Here is a 26210-nt window from a genome sequence, read left to right on the forward strand (position 1 = left end):
CCCCTTTTCCAAAATTGCAAACCCAAGACTTTCATGCTAGGGCAGGGCCACTCGGACCTCTAAGTCTAGGGGGCCTCACCAGCCTGCCCTCTCCCCAGTGCCGCAGTCTCCCCTATCCCAAAATTGCAAACCCAATACTTCATGTGAGGGCAGGGCAACTCAGGCCTCTAAATCTAGGGGGCCTCGCCAGCCTGCCCGCTCCACAGTGCCACAGTCTCTGCTCTCCCAAAATTTTAAACCCAAGACTTCATGCTAGGGCAGGGCAACTCAGCCCCAGCAACTAATAGACTCAGGGCTAGCCAGTGGGGCCCAATTTGAAGCAGTGGCGCACAACTTGATTTTTTTTTTTTGTAGGGCTCCAGTTCACAGCCAAAGTATGCAAAATCTTATAGATATAAATAAAATCCATCTAGATTGCCTTAGGAGCTGTCCGTGGGGCCCAGTTGTTCCAATTGCCTTAAGGTCAGCCCTGATGAGACTGTGCAGGGGTTGGACTGACAAGCCCTGCACCTTCTAGGTCCCTGGTGTCACCATTCAGAGTACAGACTCAAGGACTTGTTATGGAAATAAAGGGGGGGACACTTATTGGAAATCATTTTGTCACCTCTTCCCGCCCAAACCTCGAGACAATGAGCCAGGTCACCTTTTATTCATAGTCACATAAGCACTACGCTACAGCATGGCCATAAACTTGTACGTTCAACTGCTGAAATATACACCCAATATGTAGCAAGGAAGTTTTACGTTACTGCTTTATGAATGAACACTGTGTTTTATGAATGGACTTTGCATTTTGTGAATTACCTAAGAGCCACCAATAGGGAGCAGCTAACCAATTGGGTACTACCAAACAGCGACCCCTATTGCTGAAAGCAGGCAACCAGCAGGGAATGCTTCAGCTCAGCCTTTGTGCTGTTTACTAAACACCCCCTGCTGTGCAGATAATGAAGAAAGCTCATAATTTGTATCCCTTCTGGCATCCTGGCTGGTGTAAACCCTGGTGAACCAGAAGCACAGAATAGCAGCAAACAAAATCCGCTCATATGTCAACAACTGACAAGACTTGTCAACCAGTTCTTCCAAAGTCTTCCTAAATTATAAAGCTCCAAAATACAGGCCAAAAGAGAGCAGGCCTGGGAAGAGCAAGGCATACAATAGGCACCACCAGTGAAAAGGCCCTGCTCCGTGTAACTCCTGCTCTGTCATTTGATAGAGTGCCCACTTGCCCTCCTTCTTGACATGGAATGCTCTCTATTAGAGGTTAATCAAGCAAGCAAGCACACAGGTCACCTTTGTCACAGTCAGGATGCCTATGTCCTGGCCAGGCCTGCACTCAATTTTGTTTTTGTACCATCTTGTTTGGCCTCAGTAACCAAAATTATATTATCAACATATACAAGCAGAAAAATTGTTTTCCTTCATTTGCAAGGAAAAGCGGCACTAATAAAGAAAAGTTCCAGGGTGGTAACAGAAAGCAAACTAAAAATGCTTTTGCAGTTCATCAAAACTATCCATCAATACCAGGTTATAGGAAAACTGGTGCTATTAACAGTAATCCTTCTAGCTGGTTAATTGGTTCGGCAACTTCCATACACATGACGTGTGATGCTAATTATTTCCCTCAAGAGTTAAATGATAACTAATCAGAGGCAGCTACAGGAGAGCTATGAGATTCACGTGAGGGTCAGATGCCTTGTCAATCCCAGCAGGTGGGATTCACAGGCCGCAATGAATTGTGAATTGTAGAATTTTAAATACCTGTCATCATCCTTGGCTTCACTCAGTTTTGTTTATAACACTCTTCCATTTTCTTCTAGTTGTGAGGGTGGGGGATGGGGAGAGGCCTCACAAGTGGAGTAGCCTAGGGCCTCTCTTCATCTAAATCTGGCCCTTTTCTACTACTGGCCGATGGTCTTTTCCATTTATAATGGCTAGTGTTAAAAAAAGAGGGTTATTTGCTTGTGTTTATCCCAAGCCTAATTCAGCAGCAGTGGTAATCACCAACCCTCTTCATTTGTGACTAGAAGCAATTTGGTAACCAATGCATGCTAGCCTCCCAATCTCCATTTTTAATGTACTATTGTCATGTTCATGAAGGTAGGAGAGGGGGGAAAGTGCAACCCTGTTACTTCTGCTATATCTCTTGAGTGGCTATTGATGTCATCACGCATGACATATTACTGGGTTGGCTTCATGGGTTAGGGTAGAAGGCACTGATTTGCAATGCTTCTGCTCCAACCTATGGAGGTTGGTTAAAGAGAGTTGGACCGGATGACTGTACTTACCCCCACCCCCTGACAGTTGTGCTCTGAAACAATGGAACAATCTTGTCCCCAAGGCTGTTTGAGATTAAACTGAATACTGACAAGGCCCTGTGGGTGGATGTGGGAATTAGGTGTTCTGGATAGGATTGTAGGATCAGGCAGGACAGGTTCAAGGATCCCTAGAATCATCATTGTTACTGGACCACAGTGGCTAAGAAGTCCCAGAAACTCCAGTGGGTGCAGAATGCTGCAGCGAGGCTCCTCACGGGGTCTCTGCCATGGGAGCATATTCACCCAGTGCTTTTCCAGCTGCACTGGCTCCCGGTGGAGTACAGGGTCAGATTTAAGGTGCTGGTTTTGACCTTTAAAGCCCTTCACGGCCTAGGACCCTCGTACCTACAGGACCGCCTCTCCCGGTATTCCCCACGGAGGACCTTAAGGTCCATAAATAGCAACACCCTAGAGGTCCCGGGCCCTAAGGAAGTCAGGTTAGCCTCAACCAGAGGCCTTTTCAACACTGGCTCCAGCCTGGTGGAATGCTCTGTCTCATGAGACCAGAGCCCTGCAGGATCTGATTTCTTCCCACAGGGCCTGTAAGACAGAGTTGTTCTGCCTGGCCTTTGGCTTGGAATCAATTTGATTCCCTCCCCCTCTTTCTTTTTTCCTTTCTCCTCCTTTGATGAGGCTGCATTTTAATGTTTTAATGTTGTATTTTAATCTTGCTTTTTAAGTTGTATTTCAATCAACTTGTTTCTATTATTGGTTGTTAGCCGCCCTGAGCCCGGTCTTAGCTGGGGAGGGCGGGGTATTAATAAAATTTATTATTATTATTATTTATTATTATTATAAGGTTGAGCTTGTATTCCCATTCCAGTTGCTCCTCCCAGACAGGGATTAGGTGATAGATAGATAGATAGATAGATAGATAGATAGATTAGATAGATAGATGATAGATAGATAGATGATAGATAGATAGATAGATAGAGATGATAGATAGATAGATAGATAGAGATAGATGATAGATGGATAGATAGATAGATAGATAGATATAGATAGATAAATTAGATAGATAGATAGATGATAGATCATAGAAAACTTACTTCAAACTGTGTCAAGCCAAGTCAGGCTCTACACTGATAGCACTACTGAAGGGCAATGAGGTCTGTTTTCTGAGCCTCACGCATGAAAGGGAGCATGTCAGCAATGACGAACAGTACCGTCTCTTTGGCAGGAGAAGGAAGGAGAGCTTCAACTGAAAATTCAGTACTTATTACCTCTCAGAATCTGAAGATGGTCCTGATTGGCATATTTTTCATGTGACACCCTTGGCCACTCAACTCAGTCTCTGGTAAATGCAAACTGTAGAAAAATATGGTGGGGGGAAGCACACTGTGAATTAGAAGTTGGCTGCACAGAAATATCTGAAACATATTTATACTTTGGCACATATATTTGACCAATGCTCATTCTTTTTAAAAGGGGGGAAATGTAGCTGCCACATGGGGACATGATTACATGTACAAGTTTGGCTCAGGAATGTTGACTAAATTTTCATTGTTGCTTATTATAACATTTTGACGTTTTGTGTCCAATTGCCAGACAGCCACCCACACACTCAGCTGTCATAAGGTAACTGTGAGCTGACAGCTGTGTACAAGCAGCTTTTAACTCTCTCTGACAAAATCTCATGTTGTTACTTCCACCTAGACCATAAATGCAGTTCTATAAGGACAGCAGGTCAAAGTATCCTAGCTGCAGAAACAGCTAGAGTTTGTGGTTATTATAAATAAAATATCACCTTGACATTTGCTTCAGCATAATCTCCCAGACCCTCTCTAACCTTTGTAAATGAATATACATATAATAACTGTTAGATTAAGGAGCTTTTGTCTTGGATGCTGCGCCTAAGCTACCCCTGAAACAGAAATAATTACAACTGCCCTTCAACTAAACTGCGATTTAGCAGCAGAAGAATGCAATTAGCTACTATTTCACTGTGTCTTCTCTGTCTTTGAAGAGGCAGATAATCTTCTTTGATGTTACTTTGTTCCAAAAGTACATAGTGGATTAATATACAGGCCTTAGGTGGTAACCTTAGAAACAGAGAATATAAATTCTTGAGATGGAAGTCCACTAGAGCTGAAAATTAAACCATTCCCTTTGTTCTTCTGTAATGAAAGAAAGCTAAAGATCCAGCCAAGTGCATACATAAGTAAAGTTAATAGAATTCAAAATATATCTTCATATAGCCTTCTCCTTTGTCGCCCTGAGTTCAGATTGTGACTCCCAAATGTAAGACAAAGGTAAATTGTGAATCACATGGGATAGAAATACAAAGTGGCATACTTTGGCATCGGAGTCTATTCACATATTACTGAAATGGGAGCATCTTCTAAAAGTTATTTAAAATGATGACATGGAACCATATTTAGGGTTAAAATTAAAAAGTGCTGTGATTTATTATCATCACAATCATTGACAACAACAACAAAAGATTCAGTCAATTTATGTCGCATACATACTAGCTGCGCAACACTAAGCATACTTACTCAGAAGTAAATTCCACTGAGTTCAAAAAGACTTACTCCCTTTAAAAAGCACGTTTAGCACTACAGCCTTTCTTGAGAAAGTACAGCTCTTAGAGATGTTTTGACATTGAATTAAACATAACATAGTCAAGGTGGTTTTTCTCTGTCAGAGACTGAAAGTAGATCAATTCTGTTTGTAGTTCAGAAATCCCCCCCCCTTTACTTGCGCGTTAAAGGGGAGTTCAGGGGAAAGAAATTGAACTAATTCATTATAATTATTTATTCTGATGTATAATATATTTCAGAGGAAAATATAAATTGTGTTTAAAACTCAGCACACCATTATTCATGTGTACTTCTAATTGAAAACATGCCCTTTCTCTGGGCACCCATGTACTGGATTGTAGATAGCATTTGTTTGTTTTCTAAATGAAACAAATCCTCAAAGATGGATTAGAATACTAATATTTTTACTCAAGACAAAGTTCATCATAACTCTTATATGTGCTTGCCAAAGGTATATCTTTATTCCGTTATTTTTTTAAGGTAAAGTTTGTCATCATCATCTTTCAGTCATTGTACCACAAGCCCATCTCCCGGACTAATTTAACTGTTTTTAAAAATTATTATCATCACAGGGATCTATTGTGGATCGAGGGCCCGACCCCCGCTATGTGAAATAAACACACAAGGACACGTGATATAAGGTTAATGGACAAGAAAAGGCCACAACTTTATTGATTACAGCAGTGAAAAGGTATTGGCTTAGGCATTGGATGACTATAGGAGGTGGGTTTATTCAACAGTAGGTGGAGCCTGTTGATGCTAATCCAACTATAGGCTCACCCCCTGATGTCACCGAGGGTCGTGCCATGGCCTCCCGCCAAGCAGGCATCGGACGGAATACACGACCGCCAGATTCCTTTAACGGAATAACCCACGGTAGATAGCATAGGCAATGGCCACACCTAGCCCTTAAAAGCAGTTTTCTTTAGGGAGCCTGTACTGGCAAATGCAGCCAATGACAAGAACCAGGCAAAGGCACACCTTCAAAGGTTCTAAACGTATAAACATGCAGGGCTGAGGAATGGTTCCCTGATCATAAACCCTGAATTGTCCACCCCAAGCCCTGCCTTATTTCTTCCCCCAAACATCAAGCGAAGGGGGGGGGTGGCTTAGAGAAACCAAGAGGGGTGAGGTTTAAGTGCACAATGTATTCCAAGCCCCAGCAGCCTTTAAATTTTACAGTGGGCTCCCGATTTAAGTGGTACCAATGGAAGGGATGGCAGGGTAAATTAAACCCACGCTAGAAGAGTAATAATCAATAAACGGCAGGCACAAACACACGCTGCAAACACACACACATGACTTAAAATTGGAGAGGAGCCCTGAGGATCATTTAGTCCAACCCAAGCAATGCAGAAATATTTAGCTGTCCCATACAGGCTCTCAAGGACAATGGAGGGGGAAAACACATAAGCACCCTGGCCAACAAATTAAATGTAAGGCAAACCCACTCAGTCACCCAGACCAGCCATGCAATTGGACAGGAAGGGCAATAGAGGGGAAAACATACAAGCATCCTGGCCAAAATGGAAGGAAAGTGAGGAGACGAGGGAGAAAGAAAGATGGAGCCACACTCACACTCAGACCTCGCTGGGGGCACGTGCTGGGCACAAACAAATCAAGCACCAGGAGTGGGGGGGAATAGAAGGTTAAATGTAGGTTTTTACACGGAAAAGAGAACATAGCAAGGCAAACCTGGATGCCTGGGTTTTTCAAAGCAGTAAAGCAATGAGCGCACGCAAGCCTCTTAAAGTTAAAAGGCATGCAAGGAACCAGACACCCCCCCCGACTCCAAACCTCATGGCTCTTCTCTGTGATGACTCTCCTAGCTGATGACTCGCTGCGGGACGACGACGACTGAGGAGGAGGTGGAGCTGGAGCCGCAGCATTAAGCTGCTAAACACGCCCCCCGGAGACACCTGGTTGGCTGCCTCCGGTGGGCATGGGCACCAGCCAGGTGAGGAGGGGCGGGGGCTAAGGCCCCCGGCCAGGGGCGGAGCTCGGGCTCCCGCCCACAACCACTCCCCTCTCTTCCAGGGAGGAGAGTCTTTACTATGAGGTCAGAAATCCCTTTTAATTTCTCTTTGTTGATCCGCTAAGCAACACACAGTTACAAACTAAACAGAGATGCAACTTCAGAAATAAACAGTGTAATTTTTCAGCTGAAGCAATTTAATGCTGTTATTTACAACAGCAGGCAGAGTCATTTGAATAAGGCCATAGAAAGGGGTTGCAGGGACTTCTTACTTGACGACAGAGGCATTTTCTTTTTAAAAGTGACCACTGACGTCCACCCCTTGCTTCTGCAATATGGATGGTGCTTGAAAGAAATTTCTAGATAGACATATTGATCCCGAATCCTGTAGCACCATATGCATTAATGCTGGCATGGAAAATTAAGAGGGTGTGGAGTTGGGACAGAAAAAGTTGTGTTAAAAAAAATCAACAAGCCTACCGAGACATATAATTTAGTCAGCTTCTGCAAATTGGATTGATTAATATTATATTTGTTTTAATGGCAATAAGTGTGTGTGTGTGTGTGTGTGTGCGCGCGCGCGCTTCATGCATTGCAGTGAGTTCTATTAGATGATGTTTGTGGTCCCTTCCAACGCTACAATTATATGATTTTATGACCAGAAATTCTTCCATGACTTTGTTAGATGCAGCCTACAGAACTATGAACCTTTGTTTAAAAGTGGTGTCCACACTTAATTAACTGATACAGAGAAGAGTATTTAATAAGAAACATGAGTAAAGGTTGGAGAATCCCCAAAAGGAGTTGAAAAGATGAACCACCAGAGGAGAAATAATAGGCGGAATTGTCGTAGAAGTTCAAATCCCAAAAAGAACTGAAGAATGAACTGACTGTTGAAGAAAGTGGTCAGGAAGAAAAGCAGAAGATGGGTCAATGAGATAAATAAGCTGTAATTGTACAAATGAATAAATAGTATAAAGAGGAGAAAGCTGAGATCCTCTGAGAGGTTTTATAACAATAACAATGAAATAATAATAATTAAAGTCAGGGGAAAGCAGAGGGGTATGAGCAAGAAGAAGCAAATTAAAAGTAAGTGGCATTTTGTAAGTGACTTTATTTATGGAGTAGCTGAAGCCAAGTAACAAAAGGGAGAAGTAAATCTCAACTTTTCTATATTTTTCTCCACCTTTTCTCTCTGCATTTACTTCTGGCATTAATGCACACACAATTACACGACTTCCTAATTAGCATATTACTTTTGGACATCATTTTCTTTTAAATACTGCTAAATGGCACTTCTCATTAACTGAAGCTGGGGAAAGCACCAATTGCGGACTAATTTCTGTACTTGTTAAAAGCACGCCTGATAGACTGATCATTCCAGCTTCTAATTTTGCATGCTGAGGTGCTATGGCTCTAAAACATTGCACCTCCCTTTGCTTTCTCGTCACCTCTCACCCCCACCCCCCAGTTAATATAAGAATCTAATTGCCCTTTTTATTCCCTGCTTTATAATGGCTGTCATTGGATAATGGAGGAATCAATCAAACATATTTTCTTCATGTCCCCACAGCAACTGAAGTTTATTATTTTTTACTCCACTGACACCGAGAAGGCTGAATCAATATTGACAAAACATCAACTCTTTTTTTGAAAAGTTAGGCTGTGATGGCTCTCAAAACCTAACAATTTCACATCTGACCAAAACGTGAAAGCAAATCTTGAGTTTGCTCTTGATATATAATGTATCATGATTTATTTATTTTTTGCAGTGGGTGGGAAATTTACGTTATTCATATATTGAATAATAATTAAAATTATTATCCCTTTCATGGGTGTCATATACACATTTACAAGAGCAAAAGCCATTGATGTTGTTAACCAACTAGTCTGGGTACAATGCATTCTTTCGATAAGGTTAAGAGTTTATTTGTTGTACTACAAAAGCTCCTGCTCTCATTGCTATGTTCATGTTTTCTTGCAAACTTCTGAGATTCTGAAAATATTGTTAGCTGAGATAAAGCAAAAAAGAACCCAACAGCCAGTCACTATGGATTCAAGAATTTGATACAGAATGAAAAATGAAACAGTGAATAATTTTCCAAGTTATTCATGTAAAATTTAAGATAATAATGAAATGTTGCAAGAACAGCAGTCACATCTCTAGTGTCAATGGAAACACTGTCAACATGCAGGGGGCAACACCAGTGATGATGCTCACATGCCAACCACACATGGATGTAGGCCATGAATTGATAGTGAGAGATTGAACGAGTATTCTCTCTCTCTCTCTCTCTCTCTCTCTCTCTCTCTCTCTCTCTAGCATTAAAACCCTGTCATGTCATTTCTCAGTAGGGGCTTTCCAGCTTAGTTGTCATCATGGTGATCTCATTCAGACCAAGGTAGAGCAGAGGTTGTGGGAAGGCACCAGAGATTCCTATGCTTGCGAGGTGCATCTGAGGCATCCAGAGATCAGGGGAGCCACAACTCCCATGGCCTCTGGGTGCTTCAGATACACTGCACATCCCCTCCTGAAGGACATTTTTGTAAGATGTCTATGAATTAGACTCCAAGATTTCTACCCATCAATTTTTTTTTGTAGAGCTAGTGTTCTTTATCATCATGGCTCAAGGGTACCAACTTGACCCCTGGACGGTTAAGTCCAGTCAAAGGCAACTATGGGGTATGGCGCTCATCTTGCTTCAGGCTGAGGGGGCTGGTGTTTGCCCACAGACAGCTTTCTGGGTCATGTGGCCAGCATGACTAAACCACTTCTGGTGCAATGGAGGACTGTAACAAGTGCCAAAGCGCACAGAAGTGCTGTTTACCTTCCCACTGCAGTTGTAGCTATTTATCTACTTGCACTGGTATGCTTTCAAACTGCTAAGATGGCAGAAGCTGGGACAGAGCAATGGGAGCTCACTCCCTCACGCAGATTCAAACTGCTGACCTTCTGATTAGCAAGCCCAAGAGGCTCAGTGGTTTCAACCACAGGTGCCACCTGCGTTCCACGTAAGTTGGCTCCTATGTCATGGCTTCTTTTTCAAAAAATAAGATGAAATAATAACCATAATGCAGGAGAATGAATGTTTCCAAAGAGACATTCTCAAAAGGAGCAGCATAGCAAAACATTGCTGCAGAAAAGGACATGAAATACTTTATATAATCATGCTTTAGTTTGCATAAATGCTTTTGCCTGGAAGGTCACTCCTCTATTTGGGATTACAGTGTATAAAAATGCACAGCACACTATACAAGTACATAATCCTGAGACAGATAAGACTTCCGAAATAAATAAAGCCATAATCTACAAAGAAATGTAATCGACAATAAATGAAGATCAAACTGAACAAGGCTGTAAACAAAGAGCATGTAAAAAGAGATATCACAATTAACAGATTTTGATATCATTACATTTGCATGGCCGTGGGAATACACTCTTTCATAAGCAGAGAGAGTAGTGTGATTTAAGCACTTTTAAACTAGAAAACTCATTTAGTTATTTTATGGGGTAGGACACTTAGCTGTAAATTATTGCTACAGGTGTGTGAGAGCCATATAAATTGTCTCCTATGATATGACTACTTTAAAATATACAGTCAGTTAACCGCACTGGCTGAATTTAAAGTACCTGATAACTATCAGGGGTGAGTATGATGAAGAAGCTAAAAGTAGTCCTGGAAATCAGAGTGCTGGGGAGAGAAGAGAAGAGAAGAGAAGAGAAGAGAAGAGAAGAGAGAACATGCAGTGTTTTGACATAGGAAAGCCAAGTTCTTATTCTAGTCAGCCAAAAATGTCAGGCCACTATCAAGCAAAGGACCACAGCTCAATGGTAGAACAGTCTCTGGTGTCTCCATGGAAAGCTGGAAATCTTTATTCCCTGAACCCCTAAAGAGCTGCAGCCAGACAGATTAGTAAATACTGTGCTGGGCGGACCTATGGACTGACTCAGCATAAGTCAGCTTCGCATGTTCCATGATTATTCAAATAATGAAGTGGCTGCTTTAGTTGTTAGATGTGTCAGTGTCACCTTGCTTTAGCCAGCAAGTAATATGTGACCAGTACTATGTGCAAGATTAAATTTTGTATAAGGAATTGCAAACCGACCTTGCAATGACAGGTGGAAATGGCATAATTCCTTGCGTGGCAGTGGCTCTTTCTGACCCATCAACCATAGGCAGAGGAAATATACAGACATAGACACAGAAACAACACAAGGATCATATAACCCAGCCATCATTCCAAGACCTTAGTTGAGTCAGTACATTAAACCTAAGCTAATTGAAAGGGTTTAGGAAAGCATACAGTGAGATGAGAATCAGGGCAGTTCGGAAATTCGCTACCCTCCAAAGGCCAGTTTTATTTCATAAAGGTGTGTTGGGAGGGTACATTCAGACACTATTGGAGGTGGAGTGAGCAGAACTCACCAGCTGCCTTGTGATTTCCCCCCTCCCAAATGCCCCAGAATAATACTAAGTTTTAAAATGGCATTCTGAGGGTGAAGATGGCACTCACCCATGGGCAGGAACCATTCCCCTTTCCAAATGTTTCTGGAAGCAACACTGATTCACAACACAGCATTGTAGACACTCTGAGGGTGACCATGTTTTCCCTCTGCAGTTTCCACCTAAAAGCATTAGGATAAAGCGTGTTCTCTTTCATAAAGAGCACATGTTGTGGTGGGGTCTGACAAGCCAGCCCTCTGTTGCTGGGCAGGTTAGTATGGATGACCATCCGCAGTGATTAGGCGGTTGGGTTACTGGGCAAATTTTGGTGTTGCCATTTAGAGGGACGGACCAAAGGTTATAAAATCAAGTCACACAGCACTGACTGGGCTCTTTTGCTGCATGCATCGGATCACCCGCCCACCCTCCCTAATCTAGGGCTATTGCGTTGACCTTGCTATGCCTGTCATGGGGTCGTCTGCTTTTGGGGCAAGGGCCTGGTAGGAATTTTGTCCATTTGGCTTATTGGCTGTGGCCATTTGGTTTTTTCCTACTGCGTAGCAAATCGTCACAACTTGTAAGGTTGCGGTTAGGCACTGGTTAAAAATTGGCGGTGCCTGCCCCTCCAATGCTGCTGTGGAAAGGGAATTCTGTTAAAGGAATCCAGGGGCTTGCCATTCTTTCGTCTGTACCCCTGAATAGGGCTTAGGGCCGCGCAAGCCCCCGGGAGCATGCAGGGGGGGGTGAGGGTCTGGTGCCCGGCTCCATGCTCTCCCCAATATTGGTTTCCCTTACGGCTTTCACTGGAATCCGGAAATCAGTTCTGTCCCTGGGCATGGGGACAGATAGTCATAACCAATGCCTAAGCAATCACTCACATTTATGTATTTTAATAAAGTTGTGGCCAAAATTATGCCAAAAACATTAAACAAAAATTATGTGTGAATTGTGAATTATTAAGGGGTGGCTTGGGGGACCTCGACACACAACATCATGTCCCTCAGCTCTTGGGCGGACTTGCTCTATTTGCATTCTACACTTGTGTTGGCACAACACTCTGTGGGCAGCTGCATTACAAGATATTTAGAGGAATGGATGCAGTACTTAAGCGTCTTAAGTAGTTAAAAAGGCAAATTACATGTGTTTCTGCCTGGATTTTAAAACATTTTCCATTTGAAATTCACACAGAAATGGGAAAGACATAACCCTTCTCTTATGCAGAACTGGGATGAACTTTAATGGGTTTGTTTGTCCCTATTCCCACTAGGAGAAGTCTCTTATGGTTAAAGGGGCCATGATGCATTATCCTCCATTTGCTGCAATGACATCGGGAGGATGGTGTGTCAACTGTGGTTTTCAAACTGGCACTTGCAGACTCAACAAAACGATACTGCACAAAATGGTACTTCATCAGACTGGGGAAGTAGTGCCAAGGTGAGTTTCGTGGGTAGTGGGGCTTATGAGATGAGGGTCCTCCAGAGTGAGCACTAAGGGCAATTCCTTCATCCTGCCCTGCCCCTCCTCAAAATCCATGGTGGCATCATTATAAAGGCCAAGGTCATTGTAAAGCTGCTTGATTAATTAGGAATGCCTTTCTAAGTTGATTGATTACAGAAAGGGAGTTTTGTTACAAAGCCTTCCTAAATGCCAGATGAGGGTTTTTGGATTTAAAATAAAAGCATATTTTAAAGAGAAAAACAGCAGCCTGAATTGTTCAAGGTGAATTGTGGCAAACATCAAAATACAAAATTAAAATAAGTAGCATATTATCCTCTTCCAAGGAGGTCGATTGTTCAGACTTCTATGCTTTCTTGCACATTTTCCTGTAATAGCAGAACCTGTCACCCACATGCTTCATTTTTTATTTATATTTTCTATCATGTAGTGTGCAGGAATTTAAGTCAGATCCCTCCCCCCAAGTTAAGCTTTCACTATTCCGATCATTATTATTTCAGCAGTTGATGGGAGTTTTCAATTCTGATTCAAAATGTTTAAATATAAACAGCTTGTGCCCGGAGGATGGATTTTTAAATGTTATATGTACAGCCCAGTAGTTGTGCTTTTTTAACAGTTATGGAAGAAAAGGCTTTAAGAAATGCAGGTGTTCTAGCCTCCATATAGATATCATTCCAATTTACTTTGGGTGGTTAGAGTAAGGCATCTCAGATAAAATGATTAGAGCTGTGTGGAGAGATCGGGTGGTGCCAGGGTGTATTACCACATTTTTGCATGCTGGTGCCTGCCACCTTGAAGAAAGTGGTACTATGACCATCCCTGAAAAACAGCAATACCTTGCACCTGATAGTATTTAACAACAACCACCTAGTCATAGATATATCATTTTGGGGCAAGAGGATTATGGTGGTGTAGTTGCAGACATTCTTGGAGGAAACTGAATACCATTTGCAAGTAGGCAGTTTGCTGTTGCACTCAGCTCCTGCTTATGGGCTTCTCACAGGTATCTGGTTGGCCTCTGGGAGAATAGGATGCTGGACTAGAGGGGCCATTGGCCTGACTCAGGCCTTTTGTTCTTATGTTCTTATTGTTAGCATATTGATGTTCTGTTCCACCTTAACAGACATGTGGAATTGTTGTATGTCACATGTCTGTTCACACTCCAGCACAGCTTGCTGGGAACTTCCGTTGTGTGTATAGCTATTGCTTTTGCTGCTTGCTCTTGGACACGAAGGGAGAAGACATGTTTTTCGCGCAGTGTTATTTACTCTGCTAATTAGAGTGTGCTCCAGCTTCTGAAGGCTTCTGAAGCTCCAGGTGGCTGTTTCATGCTGAGCCAAGGACTGGAGATTGCCCGGGTACCGGCCGGTGGGCTGGAGCCAGCTGGGGACTTGCAAATTGCCCCCATTTCCTTAGAAGCAGCCCAACACTTATCTTATCCAATTAGAAGGCTGGCAAGGTTTTTCACATTATTTATCATGACATCTCCACTGGTTATCCTTAATGGTATGTATGATGTTCTGGATGCTGAGGGTATAATAGCTGAAGGGGCTAATGGTAGTGGTGGAGGCAACCCCTATTATGACTTGGACTAATAGTCAGAGGAAAATGGGCTTGGCTTATAATGGGATGAAGTTTTCCAAAATGGGGAAGTTTTCATTCTCCCTAACCTAGCAACAGATTATCAAATACCAAAGTTCACCTCAGTGTGGTAATTATTTAACTCCTTTCATTTTTGTAGCATTGTAAAAGGTGCATTATTTAATTACATTAGCAATAGTGTGGTAAATGTGTATAAAACCACTACAGCTTGGGCACAACATTTCTACTGGCGAAGATTTGATGGAATGATGCAAATATCTATTAGCCATGAAAGCAAAAATGAGCTTCCATGATCAAAGGCAGTATACAACACTAGGAAACACTGGGGACAAACAACAAAGGAAGGCCATCTCTTTAATGTCCTCTTTTTGTGCACACGAAGATGTCTGCTTTACTGGCTGGCCACCACTGGAAAGTGAAAGTGTTCTACATGGTGTGATCCATCAAGGCAATTCTGATGTTCATTGATATGGAACTCTATTCACTTCTTCCAGACAGGAACATTCTGAAATATCCTTTACAGTAAATGACAGAGTCAGCGTCATGTAGAACTTGTCACCAGTCAACTAGATGAGCTTCAGAGTTAAGTGCAGCAAGTGGAAGAGATGAATTTCAAAAACAGCTTGGGTAAAACACATTTGCAGTGCTTTCCCCACAAATGTTCCAGCTCTTATGTACACAACATTTATTTTGAAGTGCAAATATATCATCCACAGTGAAGCATAAAGCAACACATGGTAAGGCAGGGCCCTGTCTTCCCCAATGCAATGCCATGAAATAATATTAAACAAGCAATCTGAAATGATTATGCAGACAAAATTTTGAATGTAGTGTCAGTGAGATACTTGCAGTCCTTGTGCATATGGGCAAAGGATGAAAATACAAAGCTACCTGGGATCATAAGTAGACAATTTTTTCAGTGTTATTTGCTCCATAGAAGCACATCATGTGCAATACAGTGGTACCTTGGGTTAAGAACTTAATTCGTTCTGGAGGTCCATTCTTAACCTGAAACTGTTCTTAACATGAGGTACCACTTTAGCTAATGGGGCCTCCTGCTGTCGCTGCACTGCCGCTGCACTGCTGCTGCATGATTTCTGTTCTCATCCTGAAGCAAAGTTCTTAACCCGAGGTATGATTTCTGGGTTAGCGGCGTCTGTAACCTGAAGCGTCTGTAACCCGAGAGACCACTGTAATGTACTTTTTCTTGAATGAACTGGATTAGATGTCGGTTCCAAATTTCATTTTAACACACACACACACACACACACACACACTTGTCAGGATTTTAGTTTTAACATTTTGACTTGATCTTCCTTTAGGGATTTTCAGCCTTTCTTCTTAGTTTCCTGGAAACTAAATATAGTCGAGAAGTCGAGAAGTGCATTCCAATGTCCAGATGTATTACAAGTGTGGGTCACAAGCTCTCTAGAAAGTAGCAGTACTTTACATTCAGTAATGCAGGGATTTGGAACCTTTGGCCCTTCAGATGGCAGTTGGATTCCATCTTTGTTCAGCCCCAGCTATCATGGGCAACACAGGAATGGTGTCATGTGTTTGATCTCGGGAGTAAGAAGCAAATCATATATAGGCAAGAACAGCCAGTGTGCTGGGGTGGAACTGTCTCCTGGCACCAGCACTGTTGCAACTTACTTGGAAGGGGCTGGAACAGGATAAAGTGATGGTGAGGTTGGGGCTGTGCAGATGTTCAGCAGGAGCACCGTATTGTCTCTGACAGTGCATCCATGAAGCCCAACCTTGTCACCAGCCTGCCCCAGCCCTGGCTAGATAAGCTGCAGTGATGTTGGTGTGAACACTACCAAACTGGCCACTACTAAATTTATCAATGAGAAAGTCTGGTATGAATTTAGTATAAATGGAAAAGTAACTGGGTGTTCAGATATTCCACAAAGTTGGTGTAATCGAGGACAATGCCTGGTCAAAAATCCCACAGTTGAAGGGTCTTTCCACACTTATCATTTATAGCAGAACGGTTGCTGTTTGGTCCAACATTTTTAACAATCAATTTGTAGGTGATTATCTGCACCTTTGGTTACATGTCACTGTTTAGAGAGTGAGTGCTGGGTTGTCCTTTCCACCAGTGTTTTTGTTTTATGGCGGTACTCAAGGGTACACAGTACCGACACCTTTTTTCTAGAAGAAAAGAACTGCTTTCCACACTAATGGTGGGTTTGCTCTGAGAGATGTCCAATGACTTTTACACACCCTCATGTTCCTCCAGCCAGTAAATTTCAGAGTCAGCTTTTAAGATGTTATTTAATGCCTAGTATTCCAGAATTATAATCTTGTAGGTGTATAGGAGTATAGGAACTACATGTCTGCCTGAGCTATGGTAAAACTGGTTATGATGATTATATTTTGTCTGCAGCCAATGATTGCTGTCATGGGCTGTACATTACCATTGTCTCTATCTGGCATATCTCTCTTCTGAACTGAGTTGACAAACTGACAGCTTGGACTGATCAAAGGGATGTGGTATAATACAAATGTCTCCCAAAACCACAGTCAGCATCTCCCACCTGCTCCACACAGAAAGCAAAATGTTGCTTCAATACATGCAGCACAAGTGAAAACATTGAGGATCCAGTCTGGATTTTTCGCAGAAATTAGATTTCTTAGAATTAGAAAATGCATGTTTTCTTAGTAGACCCCCCCCCCCGAATACTAGGTTAATAACGATGATGTCAAATCACAGCATGAAATAATAATAATAATAATAATAATAATAATAATAATAATAATAATAATAGAGTAGCTATGCCACTATTACTGGTAAGTGTGGAAAGGCCACAAGAGAAGAAAAATGCCTTTCAGTTTAACAGAATTTCCCCAAAGCATGGGACCCAAACCAAATTATAAGAAAGGAGATTCCCACTAAGCATTAGGAAGAACTTTCTGACTGTAAGAGTTGTTTGATAGTGAAATGGACTACCTCAGAAGGTAGTGGACTCTCCTTCATTTGAGGTTTTTAAACAGAGGTTGGATGGCCATCTATCAGGGATTCTTTAGCTGTGATTCCTGCATTGCAGAGGGTCGACCTTCTATGATTCTATGAAATCTTAAGGCTTCCAATGTACCTTGTGTACCACATAAGCAGTAAAGAAGGAAAGAGGGAGCAGTCTCACTGTGCTTGCTTACAACATAAGTTCTCTGCAGCCTTTTTTGGTGGGGTGTGTGGAAGGGGCAGATGCTCTTTCCACCACCCCCCAAATAACCTATGCTGTCATCTTAAATATATATATATATTCAACAGCTGAGAAGGGATGTGATTTATTCATCGGATACGAATGCAGAAAGAGCCTGATTTAAGCTCTGATTTCTTTCCAAAGTGGCAAGCAATCTATTTCAAAGAGCACATAATTCTATCAGCATTCTTTGCAAAGTTATATCGAAAGGCAGTGGGTGGATGAAACAAATAGATGGAAAACAAGACAACAGACAAATGAACAATGGAGATCTGAGCAGCTACAGATATAGGGTCAATCACTTAAAGTGCACCAGGTTTGTTCTTCTGCAAATGTTGTGTTATTCTAAACACAGAAATAAAAATATTTCTTTTTCCCAATAACTCCCCCCCCCCCAATCTGGATGACACTTCTGCAAAATGTCTGCTTTTCTGGGATAATTGCACTGCCTTTGCAATTATCCCAGCAGAACTCTGTGCATCAGGTTCACATCACACAGTGAGGACCAAATGGCTCCCCTATGCAATTATGCAATTATGTGAGTGTACTGAAGCATATTATTATGGGGACTCTGGTAGAGTACCATTCATTCTCACTGAAGGAGTTTCCCCCCTTCATTGGGCGTGTAATTTATGCCGTGGTTCTTTGTATTGTAATATTCTATGTGTGAAATGAAGTCCCATTGTCTTCAGTGGGGTTTATCCCTTGGTAAGTGTGTTTAGGATTGTGCTCCTAATCTATTTTTAGCTACACTAAGCCTGCAGCCCTAAACACACTTTCTAGGACATTGATTGGAAACTTGTTGCTCTCCAGAAGTCATTGGACTCCAAACTGCCATCAACTCCAGCTGGCATGGTCAATGGACAGGGAAGATGGGACTTTGGAATCCAGTAACATCTGGAAGTCCTATAGGTTTCTTGTCTCTCTTTAATGGAGCATGATACTGAAGCCTCATTGTGATTTCCTTCTAACTAGACACCCATAGACTGTGGGGCATACTTCTCAGTGAAAATGCAGAAGATTGGGTTGAAAATCTGACTACGAGTTGCACTAAAATCAATGGCACTATAACCCCAAATTCTAAACACATTTATTTGAAAGTTGATCAATCTCATTATGAAGTAAATCACTTATATCTGATGCATTTATGTCTACCTAAGAAACAAATCTGGCTTAGTGTCAGTGCAAATTTTACAATGTAAATATAAACAGAGATGAATAACCAATCGGGAAATTATCCAGCATAATCCCATAATTGTATGCCCTGTACACAAATTATTCACACTGTCATTAACCAGTGAGAAATCAGGGTTCAGACAGATAAAACATTCCCTCATGTAGCAAGTTAATTGACAGGACAATTCTATACATGCCTATTAAAAAGTAAGCTCCATTGAGTTCAACAGGGTTTACTCTCAGGTGAATAGGTATAGGATTATAGAATTAGAGAACAATGTTTACTTGGGAACATCTTACTGAATTTAGAGGGACTTCCTCCCAGGCAACTCTGGTTAGGATTACAGCCTTAATTATAAGCTGTATCTTCCCTATATAAATAAATCTTGTATTATATTACTACTATTATGATACACTTCAATGTGAGCTGGAAAGATGTTCCTTAGTGTCATTGATTCATATTGTTTTTCTGAACACTTGCACTACTTTACTGTACTTATCAAAACATTCTGGCATTCATAGGGATACTGGCTTTCATAAATGAAAATATTGGGCTTTGGGATTTTCTAAATTCTGAAGCACAATATTTGTCATTTTTATCTAGCAAAAATAGATTACAGTGTGTAATTGGTCCTATTACCTATGTCTGCTGATGCAAATGTAAATCCCATATTTCATTTCCAATGAATTTTTAATAGGGAAATAGTAGCTTAAATTTAATATTTGGAATAGTGTAGAGTAAGCTTTAGAATTCAGATGAGTGTGAGCTATACCTATAATATATTAATTTTATTAGTGCCGCATTAGAAATTCAGAGTATTTGTGCAAAGGAAGATAAAAGCTATGTGAATGTTTCTGCCTCTGCCATAAACACTTCTAGCTCTTTGATGCAAAAATCAATTGCCTTAGATACAGCAATGTCGACTGCTCACATAAAGCTTGCATTTTCTTAGCATATGTGGTAACTCTTCCTCATAGTTTTTTTGGTTTTTTTACTCAAATAGTGATGTATATGATATACATCTTAGGGTGACCTGTGACCAAGTCATCTGTGACTGTGACCAGGTGACCTGGGTCTTCAGCATTCATACTGATTTGTTTGCAAGAAGGTTAGATGACACTACATCAAAGCGTGATCCAATTTTTCCCACTCTGTTTCCCCATCACTTTCCTTATCACAAAAGTACAGTGGTACCTCTGGTTACGTACTTAATTCGTTCCGGAGGTCCATTCTTAACCTGAAACTGTTTAGCTAATGGGGCCTCCCGCTGCCGCTGCGCTGCCGGAGCACAATTTCTGTTCTCATCCTGAGGCAAAGTTCTTAACCTGAGGTACTATTTCTGGGTTAGCGGAGTATGTAACCTGAAGCGTATGTAACCTGAAACATATGTAATCCAAGGTACCACTGTATAATATTTAGGGGAAGCAGGTTTGTTGTGCAGAAGCTCTAAAGCAGCTTAAAGTGCGCAACCTGAATTAGTTTATTACGATCAATGACCGGTATCAACCTGAAATTGTTGGTAAGCGATTGAATCCCACTGTCAAATTGCAAAAGCCTGGAAATGTCCTAAATCTAGGAATGGGAAGAAGGCAGAATTCACAAGTCCATGTGAAAAACGTTTTAAATCCACTTCCTCCATGCCATGCATAATTATGTAAACCTCTAACATATCACCTCTTACTTGCCTTGTCTCTAAACTAAAATGTCCCAAATGCTGCAACCTTTCTTCATTGATGAGTCGCTTCATACCCTTGATCACTTGGGTTGCTCTTCTCTGAACCTTTTCCAGCTCTACAATATCCTTACTTAGGTGATGTGACCAGAACTGTTCATAGGCCTTATCACAGCATGAACTATGTCTGATGAGCAGTGTGCCCTGGGGAAAAGAGTTGTGGCCTGGGGAGGTGAATAGCCTGGGAAAAGTCCCAGAGCCCAGGTAGATGTCTAGAGATCCACATTTAGTCTGAGGTCCACCCATCCACCCCCCGGTGTATAGAGATAGCAAATAAACTGATGTCTTAATAATATGAAGTAGTGGGCAAAGATGTTTACAACAGGTTTAAATATCAATAAGAAGTATAATTTTAAGGTCAATAAATTAGTTCTATTCTCTTGTTTAGAGGGTAAGATTCCAAGAATGAATAATTGCTAGTGCCTTAAATGCCACTGCCTTAAATGGCATATCTCACATCTTGTTATAAATGCAGTATGTGGATAATTGATGTTGAAAGCTCCAAGGCATTACAAAGTAATTATAATGAATAATTATTTAAACTATCTGAAATGGAAGAGTCTGATATAGATCTTGAAGGAAGTAATTAATAAAGACATACAAAAGCACCAAGCTTATAGACAGAAATTTTATGATGGCAGTCAGCTCTAAAGATGCAGTGGAAATTATTATAAAACAATGGGAAGAAGCAAAACCCCTATTTAAGAATTATTTAAATCATGAAAACTATATTCTGCTTTCAAAAAAATTAATGTAAGTCCCAAGTGCACATTAATTTGTTCTTAGGTCAGAAAAGCCAGTGCTTTCAATAAGTGTTGAGTGGCCTTCTCATTGAGGAGTAGGATTGTAAGAAAGCAGATATTTGCATTCCAACCTGTTGTTTTTTATCACAATCAGTGCTATTTCCATGCTGTTGTGCTTCTGTTTCCACAGAATAGTGCATTATTTGTCTCAGTGGTCACTATTTCAAAGTAAACAAAACTTCAAAACAATGCAAAAAAGTTATTAGTTATCATTTGCAGACATTAAAAAGGGATGTGAATGAATACTGTTCTCATTGGCTCAACTGATTTCCATTCCTGACCACAAACTAACATCATCATCATCATCATTATCATCATCATCATCATCATCATCACCATCACTACCACCACCACCACCATTTATTTATACCCCGCCCATGTGGCTGGGTTTCCCCAGCCACTCTGGGCAGCTCCCAACAGAATATTAAAAGCACAATAAAACGTCAAACATTAAAAACGTCCCTAAACATGCTATCTGCAGGAATTTTCTGCCTCTTTTCCATTTCATTTGGCATTCTCCAACATCCCTATTGATAAAACAAAAATTTTTTTTCCTTCCAGTAAAAATTTTTTGTTTTGACTATGGCAGACCAACACGGCTACCTTTCTGTAACAATCCCTATTGATATTGGACAAGCAGAAGTCCAGTTTGATCCATTCCACTGCATCTGAAGCTAAAAGATGCTTGTCTTTCAGATAAGGATGAGAATTAAAATTAAGCAATACCTTTTATTCCCAAAAGTAGTGCACCGGTTTCCTGTGATACAAATTATATTTGACTTGTTTCCAACATTAGAAGGTTGAGGCAGCCACCAAAATAAATGCTACTGCTGCCATCATGCTTCCATCATGGAGGGGGGTGTCAAAAAGGAACAATTACTGCCCCACTAGGGCAGCTCATAAAAAACTTTTTTTAAAAAATGCCTGCTTCAGAGGTCTTATCTAGGGATTATAGAGCTATATCTGAAATTTCATGCATATCAGTTAATATTGTGACCATCCTCCAAGAAAAAAACCATTTACATGGCTGTTTACATATCTTGTGAAGGCTGAAATTTCATATCAGTGGAGCCAAAACACAATCCATCCTGTAGATTTAAGTGTATGTCCACAGTCGCCTCCTTGTTATCAGAAGCCCATAATGCACATTCCTTTGTAAGAAAATATGAAATAACGTAAAACTATTTTTGCAGGCAAAAATAAAAAATAAAAAATAAATGTGTGGGGGGGGGGTGACAAGAAATTTTCATCACTGAGTACCACCTGACCTTCCTATGCCTCTGGTTCTGACCCACCTCATAAGGCTGTTTTGGGAAATTTTACTGCCCTGAGATAAATTGGAATTTAGTCTGGGCGATAAAAATGCCTCCCTCCCATTATATTCCACTTCTCGCTATAAAGGTGTATTTCATAGAATCATAGAATCATAGAGTTGGAAGAGACCACAAGGGCCATCGAGTCCAACCCCCTGCCAAGCAGGAAACACCATCAGAGCACTCCTGACATATGGTTGTCAAGCCTCTGCTTAAAGACCTCCAAAGAAGGAGACTCCACCACACTCCTTGGCAGCAAATTCCACTGTCAAAGAGCTCTTACTGTCAGGAAGTTCTTCCTAATGTTTAGGTGGAATCTTCTTTCTTGTAGTTTGGATCCATTGCTCCGTGTCCGCTTCTTTGGAGCAGCAGAAAACAATCTTTCTCCCTCCTCTATGTGACATCCTTTTATATATTTGAACATGGCTATCATATCACCCCTTAACCTCGTTTTCTCCAGGCTAAACATGCCCAGCTCCCTTAGCCGTTCCTCATAAGGCATCGTTTCCAGGCCTTTGACCATTTTGGTTGCCCTCCTCTGGACACGTTCCAGTTTGTCAGCGTCCTTCTTGAACTGTGGCGCCCAGAACTGGACACAGTACTCCAGGTGAGGTCTGACCAGAGCAGAATACAGTGGCACTATTACTTCCCTTGATCTAGATGCTATACTCCTATTGATGCAGCCCAGAATTGCATTGGCTTTTTTTAGCTGCCGCGTCACACTGTTGGCTCATGTCAAGTTTGTGGTCAACCAAGACTCCTAGATCCTTTTCACATGTACTGCTCTCAAGCCAGGTGTCACCCATCTTGTATTTGTGCCTCTCATTTTTTTTGCCCAAGTGCAATACTTTACATTTTTCCCCTCTTAAAATTCATCTTGTTTGTTTTGGCCCAGTTCTCCAATCTGTCAAGGTCGTTTTGAAGTGTGATCCTGCCCTCTGGGGTGTTAGCCACCCCTCCCAGTTTGGTGTCATCTGCAATAATAAAATAATAAAATAATAAAATAATAATAAAATAATAATAAAATGCACGATTCATGCATGCAAATATTTTGAGAGGAAAATACACATTTAAATTTATATTGAAATGATAGTTTGGGGGGATTTTCACCTTTTTTAATTCACATATGTAAAATAGTCAACTATCAATAGAATGGAATCATGAATGTAAATATTGAAAATGTCTGGCATAGGAAATATATAAATTGCTCCCCTAATTCCTAAACCAAACTGTCAAGTTCAAAGGCAGCAAACAAACAAACAAAAAGTGACAACTGCTGCCCTTGTACCCTTCTTATGGGCTTTCCAGAGTCACCTGATTGGTCATTTTTAGACACACTGTGATGAATGAGATGGACTTTTGGATTGTTCAGTCAGGGCTCAATAGGACCTCTTTATAGGATTGTGCAATAGAACAATAAAAGTGCAGAGAAGAAAATGATGCAACCAGTTGGAAATGCTTTATTGCCGAAATTGATAATTAAAATAATTACAAGAACAATGCCAAGTCAGAAACTAAGCTGAGGAAGCATACTTCAGAAAGTTCCTAGGTCAGTGAATTTTATGTAGCAGGGAAGCGGCCAGATGCCTGATACTTGGACTGTAGTTACTATGGTAACATAAGTGATAAGTTCAACCAACATCAAAGTTGTAGGGATGCATCAGAGTGTGGGCTTGAAAGTGTGTAGCTCAGAGGAACTCTTTTGGCAGGAAATTCACGGCAGGCACAGCTGCAGAAAAGAAAGGGCCAGAATATCTCCTGTACCATCCGTTTCTTTCCATGCTGAGAAATGCATCCACGTGTAGCATTAGAGGCAAGCAAAAAGTAAAATATTATCTGGACAGCCCAACCTTGAAACGTATTTCCACATTTCTCTGCTCTGACACTTGAGGATAAATAGAAAAACTTGTACAGCAAACAGAACTTGGAGTTGGTAACTTCCTGAGAAGTTAGTCTCAGACTGAAGGCACTATAAATATCCTCTCTCTGAAATTCAAAACTGATCATTGCATTGTGTGGGCCAGTCACAAAATGGAGTAGCAAATGTCCCATTAACTTAGTATTTAATTAAAACTTCCATCAGTTTAACTGGAACAGTATTGTGACAATACACCAGAGGTAAGTATAGTAGTGGGTTACGGTACAAATCTGTATTATCAATTAAGCAAGACTTTCAGATAGTTTGCTAAAAAGTAATCCATAAAGGAAAAAAGTTTTGGAATAGCACAAACTATTTGACCCTGACTGGTGCCAATTAAACCAGGACGGCAGATGCTTGCTTTTAAAGGAACTGCAAAGAGCTAGCTGTTTCTGCCTGATTATTATTATTAATCATCATAATTACTATCATTATCCTGATTATTCATACTTTTCTCCGACAGTTCAGGACAGCACACAGCAACAACAAGTTGCCCTTTCTGTACAAATGTCCAGACCTGTTACCTATGGATCACAATTAAATAAAAATACAGTGGTACCTTGGGTTACAGATGCTTCAGGTTACAGACTCTGCTAACCCAGAAATAGTACTTCAGGTTAAGAACTTTGCTTCAGGATGAGAACAGAAATCACGCGGCGGCAGCGCGGCAGCAGCGGGAGGCCCCATTAGCTAAAGTGGTACCTCAGTGCTGCTACTGCTGCTATAACTATTATTAATATGTATATATTGTCCTTCCTGCCAAAGGAGTCCAGGGCAGCAAACACATCAACAACTGAAACATTTTAAAAAGCATTCTAAAAACAGTGATTTCAAGGTTGCCAGGAATAGTAGGAGGATGCTATTTTAGATACACTGGTCCCAAGCTATTTAGGATTTTATATACTAATACCCACACCTTGAATTGGTCCCTGTAGCTCACTGGCAGCCAGTGCAGCACTTTCTGGAGAACCGGTGACATGTGGTCCCATTGGACTGCTTCATTTATTAAGTGCCTACAAGCACACAATCTGTGTGGTGATTCTCCATACTTTCTCTAAAGTGACTGTTGCTGCACAGCAGGGGAATCCTTAAGCTACCAAGCTCTGCTTTAAAGGTCACAGAATGATGTGAAAAGGGGGGGCTATGTTATCCATCATCAGTTACATAATGATTTGGCCACTTGATTCAAATGCGAAGCCACATGGCAATCACAAAACATGAGCTTGTCCAGCTCACATGATGCATAGCCCACAAGTATCCCAGGAAAAATGGGAGATTCTGTTTTCTCCCACAAGAGAACGGGGGCCATTTTGGGTGCTGTGATCTCTGTGCAGCGATGTTGACCAGGAACTGCAGGCTGAGTGGGGACAAGGGAGGTGACAAACTCCTGCTCATTATGCAATTTAGCATATTTTACATACAAATCATCACCACTTGGTGGCCATTGCACCAGTGCAAGTATATCCAACCTGGTGCTCTTCAAAGGTTGAGCTACAATTCCCATCAACCCTGACCATTGGCCATATCAACTGGGTCTGATGTAAATTGAAGTTCGTGATCTGGAGGGTATCACATTAGCTACACCTACATGGTATATAACATGGTTGATTTATGCTGATAGCCTAATGAGCTATTAAGGTGCACAAAAATTATCTAAAAACATGAAATAATCCACCCACTCAGTGCAAGAATGATCATCCAACAGTCACCAGAAGTGAGGCCAATC

Source organism: Podarcis raffonei, chromosome 4 (assembly GCF_027172205.1).
Source record: "Podarcis raffonei isolate rPodRaf1 chromosome 4, rPodRaf1.pri, whole genome shotgun sequence".
Taxonomy (NCBI): Eukaryota; Metazoa; Chordata; class Lepidosauria; order Squamata; family Lacertidae; genus Podarcis; species Podarcis raffonei.